Genomic DNA, 8,392 nt, shown 5'->3' on the forward strand with positions numbered 1-8,392 from the left:
TGGGGGGCATATCTGGCTCACTGGGGGCATATCTGGCTCTGTGGAGGCATATCTGGCACTGTGGGGGCATTTATCTGGCACTGTGGGGGCATTTATCTGGCACTGTGGGGGCATTTCTGGCAATGTGGGGGCATTTCTGGCACCGTGGGGGCATATCTGGAACACTGGGGGCATATCTGGCACACTGGGGGCATATCTGGCACACTGGGGGCATATCAGGCACTGTGGGGGCATATCTGGCTCTGTGGGGGCATTTCTGGCACTGTGGGGGGCATTTCTGGCACTGTGGGGGCATATCTGGCACTGTGGGGGCATTTATCTGGCACTGTGGGGGCATTTATCTGACACTGTGGGGGCATTTATCTGACACTGTCGGGGCATTTCTGGCACCGTGGGGGCATTTCTGGCACCGTGGGGGCATTTCTGGCACACTGGGGGCATTTCTGGCACTGTGGGGGGCATATCTGGCACACTGGGGGCATATCTGGCACTGTCGGGGGCATTTCAGGCACTGTCAGGGGCATTTCTGGCACTGTGGGGGCATTTATCTGGCACTGTGGGGAGCATTCATTTATCTGGCACTGTGGGGGGCATTCATTTATCTGGCACTGCGGGGGGGTATTTATCTGTGCACTGTGAGGGGGCATTAATGTATCTGGCACTGTGGGGGCATTTCTGGCACTGTGGGGGCATATCTGCGCTGTGGGGGCATTTATGTATCTGCACTGTGGGGGCATGTATGTATCTGGCACTGTGGGGGCATTTCTGTATCTGGCACTGGGGGGGCATATCGGCACTGTGGGGGTATTTATGTATCTGGCACTGTGGGGGTATATCTGCACTGTGGGGGCACTTATTTATCTGGCACTGGGGGCATTTATTTATCTGGCACTGTGGGGGGCATTTATTTATCTGGCACTGTGGGGGCATATCTGGCACTGGGGGCATTAATGTATCTGGCACTGTGGGGGCATATCTGGCACTGGGGGCATTAATGTAATTGACACTGTGGGGGGCAATAATGCATCTGGCACTGTGTGGGCACTTATGCATCTGGCACTGGGGGCATTTATGCATCTGGCAATGTGTGGGCATTTATGTATCTGGCACTGGGGGCATTTATGTATTTTGCCCTGTGGGGGCATATCTGGCACTGTGGGGGCAATTTTATATATGGCACTGTGGGGACATATCTGGCACTGTGTGGGCATTTTTATATCTGGCACTGTGGGGGCACTTATGTATCTGGCACTGTGTGGGCATTTATGTATCTGGCACTGTGGGGGGCATATCTGCACTGTGGAGGCATTTATGTATCTGGCACTTTGGGGGCATTTATGTATCTAAACTGTGGTGCATATCTGGCACTGTGTGGCAATTTATGTAGCTGGCACTGCTGGGGGGCATGTCACGTGTAGCTGGCACTGCTGGGGGGGGGGGGGCATGTCGCGTGTAGCTGGCACTGCTGGGGAGCATGTCGCGTGTAGCTGGCACTGCTGGGGGGCATGTCACGTGTAGCTGGCACTGCTGGGGGGCATGTCACGTATAGCTGGCACTGCTGGGGGGCATGTCACGTGTAGCTGGCACTGCTGGGGGGCATGTCACGTGTAGCTGGCACTGCTGGGGAGCATGTCATGTAGTGTTCCCGCTAGGCGTCTATGGCTAGGCAATGTGTCTCAGTGCTCTCCCTGGTGCAATGCGTCTCAGTGCTGTGCCTGGCGCAAAGTGTATAGGAGGTTCTACCTGGTACAGTGTGTATTAGCTGCACTACTGTGTGGTGTAATGCAAATTGCCACTATTATGTGGCCACGTACCTTCCCCACGAAGTAACTCCCCTTAATTTTTGCTGCGCGCCTTCGGCGCGCACTGTCCATTCTTTGTCATATAGGTATGGGAACAACAAGCAGTATGTACATCATTTTGCCCTCCTAATTTAAAAATGTGCCCTCCCTGTGATCAGCACCATGCCCTAAAAAGTGAACACTATCATGTGTAGCTGGCACTGCTGGGGGGCATGTCATATGTAGCTGGCACTGCTGCGGGGCATGTCATGTGTAGCTGGCTAGCTGGCACTGCTGCGGGGCATGTCATGTGTAGCTGGCACTGCTGCGGGGCATGTCATGTGTAGCTGGTACTGCTGCGGGGCATGTCATGTGTAGCTGGCACTGCTGCGGGGCATGTCATGTGTAGCTGGCACTGCTGCGGGGCATGTCATGTGTAGCTGGCACTGCTGGGGGGCATGTCATGTCTATCTGGCACTGCACATTATGTGTATCTGGCACTATACTGGAGACATTGTGTGTAAGGAACACTACTGTGGCTATGTGTAAGGCTGCTAATTGTGTGAAAATATGTTTATAGTTTGATGATATGAAGGTATGAGGCCACGCCCACTGTTCCAGAGGCCACACCCACTTTTCCGGGAGCGCGGGCGCCTTCGGCGCGCGCATGGGGGGGGGGGGGGGGGGGCGCTTTTACATTTTCTCGCTCAGGGTGCTAGTAGGCCTGGAGCCGGCCCTGCCTCTTGTAACCCTGTGTAAGATCAATGGGGAGTTATATAAGAGATGCAGGTGACTTCCTGGGGGGTTTATATACTCATTGAGGATCTATCAGATGATTGTTTACTGGCCACTTTGGACATGTGCTCATTATACACGGTTATCCCCCATAAAGCAGGGGTAGAAGCTGTGAAACAGGTGCTACTGATGGGTCCATAGGATTTATATGTGATTTGATATGTCTGTATAGTCATACATCTACTTTCAGTATCAGGATGAGTTCTATCCCATAGATCGTAAGCTTGCGAGCAGGCCCCTACTCCCTCTATGACTGTTTGTTTTTATCCAGTTTTGTCTTCTAATTGTGTCCAGTTGTAAAGCGCAATGGAATTTGCTGCGCTATATAAGAAACTGTTAATAAATAAATAATAATATATGTAAATTGTGGGAACTCATTTGTTTATAGACAAATATGAGAGAGATCACATTTTGAACACTTATGCTGATAACGTAATCTACTATAAGAGATTTATTGATGACTTCTTTGTGATTTGAAGAGGCAGCGTGGAGTCATTTAATTTGATGGTAGATGAGCTCAACCAGATGGAGAGTCCGATAAAGTTCGCGGCAACCAGATGGAGAGTCCAATAAAGTTCACGGCATCCATTGATAAATCTGTGATGAACTTCCTGGATGTTACTGTTATCAACAAGATGCTTACTTTGGAATATACTCTAATCTTCCTTTCTCACAATTCCTGAGGGTTTTACGGACTAATTCTGATGTAACTCGTGCAGAGATACAATTCACGGGGCAGAACTTCAAGGATTTACTACTGAGACCAAATATGAAATCAGAGGCTGTAGCTGAAGGATGGCTGAAGAAACGTAATGGCTGCTATAAGTGTCTCAGTTGTACAACCTGCAGGGCGCTGATTACTAGAGATGAGCGCCTGAAATTTTTCAGGTTTTGTGTTTTGGTTTTGGGTTCGGTTCCGCGGCCGTGTTTTGGGTTCGAACGCGTTTTGGCAAAACCTCACCGAATTTTTTTTGTCGGATTCGGGTGTGTCTTGGATTCGGGTGTTTTTTTCAAAAAACACTAAAAAACAGCTTAAATCATAGAATTTGGGGGTCATTTTGATCCCAAAGTATTATTAACCTCAAAAACCATAATTTACACTCATTTTCAGTCTATTCTGAATACCTCACACCTCACAATATTATTTTTAGTCCTAAAATTTGCACCGAGGTCGCTGTGTGAGTAAGATAAGCGACCCTAGTGGCCGACACAAACACCGGGCCCATCTAGGAGTGGCACTGCAGTGTCACGCAGGATGTCCCTTCCAAAAAACCCTCCCCAAACAGCACATGACGCAAAGAAAAAAAGAGGCGCAATGAGGTAGCTGTGTGAGTAAGATTAGCGACCCTAGTGGCCGACACAAACACCGGGCCCATCTAGGAGTGGCACTGCAGTGTCACGCAGGATGGCCCTTCCAAAAAACCCTCCCCAAACAGCACATGACGCAAAGAAAAAAAGAGGCGCAATGAGGTAGCTGTGTGAGTAAGATTAGCGACCCTAGTGGCCGACACAAACACCGGGCCCATCTAGGAGTGGCACTGCAGTGTCACGCAGGATGTCCCTTCCAAAAAACCCTCCCCAAACAGCACATGACGCAAAGAAAAAAAGAGGCGCAATGAGGTAGCTGTGTGAGTAAGATTAGCGACCCTAGTGGCCGACACAAACACCGGGCCCATCTAGGAGTGGCACTGCAGTGTCACGCAGGATGTCCCTTCCAAAAAACCCTCCCCAAACAGCACATGACGCAAAGAAAAAAAGAGGCGCAATGAGGTAGCTGACTGTGTGAGTAAGATTAGCGACCCTAGTGGCCGACACAAACACCGGGCCCATTTAGGAGTGGCACTGCAGTGTCACGCAGGATGTCCCTTCCAAAAAACCCTCCCCAATCAGCACATGATGCAAAGAAAAAGAAAAGAAAAAAGAGGTGCAAGATGGAATTGTCCTTGGGCCCTCCCACCCACCCTTATGTTGTATAAACAAAACAGGACATGCACACTTTAACCAACCCATCATTTCAGTGACAGGGTCTGCCACACGACTGTGACTGATATGACGGGTTGGTTTGGACCCCCCCAAAAAAGAAGCAATTAATCTCTCCTTGCACAAACTGGCTCTACAGAGGCAAGATGTCCACCTCATCATCACCCTCCGATATATCACCGTGTACATCCCCCTCCTCACAGATTATCAATTCGTCCCCACTGGAATCCACCATCTCAGCTCCCTGTGTACTTTGTGGAGGCAATTGCTGCTGGTCAATGTCTCCGCGGAGGAATTGATTATAATTCATTTTAATGAACATCATCTTCTCCACATTTTCTGGATGTAACCTCGTACGCCGATTGCTGACAAGGTGAGCGGCGGCACTAAACACTCTTTCGGAGTACACACTTGTGGGAGGGCAACTTAGGTAGAATAAAGCCAGTTTGTGCAAGGGCCTCCAAATTGCCTCTTTTTCCTGCCAGTATAAGTACGGACTGTGTGACGTGCCTACTTGGATGCGGTCACTCATATAATCCTCCACCATTCTATCAATGTTGAGAGAATCATATGCAGTGACAGTAGACGACATGTCCGTAATTGTTGTCAGGTCCTTCAGTCCGGACCAGATGTCAGCATCAGCAGTCGCTCCAGACTGCCCTGCATCACCGCCAGCGGGTGGGCTCGGAATTCTGAGCCTTTTCCTCGCACCCCCAGTTGCGGGAGAATGTGAAGGAGGAGATGTTGACAGGTCGCGTTCCGCTTGACTTGACAATTTTGTCACCAGCAGGTCTTTCAACCCCAGCAGACTTGTGTCTGCCGGAAAGAGAGATCCAAGGTAGGCTTTAAATCTAGGATCGAGCACGGTGGCCAAAATGTAGTGCTCTGATTTCAACAGATTGACCACCCGTGAATCCTTGTTAAGCGAATTAAGGGCTCCATCCACAAGTCCCACATGCCTAGCGGAATCGCTCCGTGTTAGCTCCTCCTTCAATGTCTCCAGCTTCTTCTGCAAAAGCCTGATGAGGGGAATGACCTGACTCAGGCTGGCAGTGTCTGAACTGACTTCACGTGTGGCAAGTTCAAAGGGCATCAGAACCTTGCACAACGTTGAAATCATTCTCCACTGCGCTTGAGACAGGTGCATTCCACCTACTATATCGTGCTCAATTGTATAGGCTTGAATGGCCTTTTGCTGCTCCTCCAACCTCTGAAGCATATAGAGGGTTGAATTCCACCTCGTTACCACTTCTTGCTTCAGATGATGGCAGGGCAGGTTCAGTAGTTTTTGGTGGTGCTCCAGTCTTCTGTACGTGGTGCCTGTACGCCGAAAGTGTCCCGCAATTCTTCTGGCCACCGACAGCATCTCTTGCACGCCCCTGTCGTTTTTTAAAAAATTCTGCACCACCAAATTCAAGGTATGTGCAAAACATGGGACGTGCTGGAATTTGCCCATATTTAATGCACACACAATATTGCTGGCGTTGTCCGATGCCACAAATCCACAGGAGAGTCCAATTGGGGTAAGCCATTCCGCGATGATCTTCCTCAGTTGCCGTAAGAGGTTTTCAGCTGTGTGCGTATTCTGGAAAGCGGTGATACAAAGCGTAGCCTGCCTAGGAAAGAGTTGGCGTTTGCGAGATGCTGCTACTGGTGCCGCCGCTGCTGTTCTTGCGGCGGGAGTCCATACATCTACCCAGTGGGCTGTCACAGTCATATAGTCCTGACCCTGCCCTGCTCCACTTGTCCACATGTCCGTGGTTAAGTGGACATTGGGTACAACTGCATTTTTTAGGACACTGGTGAGTCTTTTTCTGACGTCCGTGTACATTCTCGGTATCGCCTGCCTAGAGAAGTGGAACCTAGATGGTATTTGGTAACGGGGGCACACTGCCTCAATAAATTGTCTAGTTCCCTGTGAACTAACGGCGGATACCGGACGCACGTCTAACACCAACATAGTTGTCAAGGCCTCAGTTATCCGCTTTGCAGTAGGATGACTGCTGTGATATTTCATCTTCCTCGCAAAGGACTGTTGAACAGTCAATTGCTTACTGGAAGTAGTACAAGTGGGCTTACGACTTCCCCTCTGGGATGACCATCGACTCCCAGCGGCAACAACAGCAGCGCCAGCAGCAGTAGGCGTTACACGCAAGGATGCATCGGAGGAATCCCAGGCAGGAGAGGACTCGTCAGAATTGCCAGTGACATGGCCTGCAGGACTATTGGCATTCCTGGGGAAGGAGGAAATTGACACTGAGGGAGTTGGTGGGGTGGTTTGCGTGAGCTTGGTTACAAGAGGAAGGGATTTACTGGTCAGTGGACTGCTTCCGCTGTCACCCAAAGTTTTTGAACTTGTCACTGACTTATTATGAATGCGCTGCAGGTGACGTATAAGGGAGGATGTTCCGAGGTGGTTAACGTCCTTACCCCTACTTATTACAGCTTGACAAAGGGAACACACGGCTTGACACCTGTTGTCCGCATTTCTGGTGAAATACCTCCACACCGAAGAGCTGATTTTTTTGGTATTTTCACCTGGCATGTCAACGGCCATATTCCTCCCACGGACAACAGGTGTCTCCCCGGGTGCCTGACTTAAACAAACCACCTCACCATCAGAATCCTCCTGGTCAATTTCCTCCCCAGCGCCAGCAACACCCATATCCTCCTCATCCTGGTGTACTTCAACACTGACATCTTCAATCTGACTATCAGGAACTGGACTGCGGGTGCTCCTTCCAGCACTTGCAGGGGGCGTGCAAATGGTGGAAGGCGCATGCTCTTCACGTCCAGTGTTGGGAAGGTCAGGCATCGCAACCGACACAATTGGACTCTCCTTGTGGATTTGGGATTTCGAAGAATGCACAGTTCTTTGCTGTGCTGCTTTTGCCAGCTTGAGTCTTTTCATTTTTCTAGCGAGAGGCTGAGTGCTTCCATCCTCATGTGAAGCTGAACCACTAGCCATGAACATAGGCCAGGGCCTCAGCCGTTCCTTGCCACTCCGTGTCGTAAATGGCATATTGGCAAGTTTACGCTTCTCCTCCGACAATTTTATTTTAGGTTTTGGAGTCCTTTTTTTTCTGATATTTGGTGTTTTGGATTTGACATGCTCTGTACTATGACATTGGGCATCGGCCTTGGCAGACGACGTTGCTGGCATTTCATCGTCTCGGCCATGACTAGTGGCAGCAGCTTCAGCACGAGGTGGAAGTGGATCTTGATCTTTCCCTAATTTTGGAACCTCAACATTTTTGTTCTCCATATTTTAATAGGCACAACTAAAAGGCACCTCAGGTAAACAATGGAGATGGATACTAGTATACAATTATGGACTGCCTGCCGAGTGCAGACACAGAGGTAGCCACAGCCGTGAACTACCGTACTGTACTGTGTCTGCTGCTAATATAGACTGGTTGATAAAGAGATAGTATACTCGTAACTAGTATGTATGTATAAAGAAAGAAAGAAAAACCACGGTTAGGTGGTATATACAATTATGGACGGGCTGCCGAGTGCCGACACAGAGGTAGCCACAGCCGTGAACTACCGCACTGTACTGTGTCTGCTGCTAATATATAGACTGGTTGATAAAGAGATAGTATACTCGTAACTAGTATGTATGTATAAAGAAAGAAAAAAAAACCACGGTTAGGTGGTATATACAATTATGGACGGGCTGCCGAGTGCCGACACAGAGGTAGCCACAGCCGTGAACTACCGCACTGTACTGTGTCTGCTGCTAATATAGACTGGTTGATAAAGAGATAGTATACTCGTAACTAGTATGTATGTATAAAGAAAGAAAAAAAAACCACGGTTAGGTGGTATATACA

The sequence above is a fragment of the Pseudophryne corroboree genome, chromosome 6 (genome assembly GCF_028390025.1).
Source record: "Pseudophryne corroboree isolate aPseCor3 chromosome 6, aPseCor3.hap2, whole genome shotgun sequence".
Lineage (NCBI taxonomy): Eukaryota > Metazoa > Chordata > Amphibia > Anura > Myobatrachidae > Pseudophryne > Pseudophryne corroboree.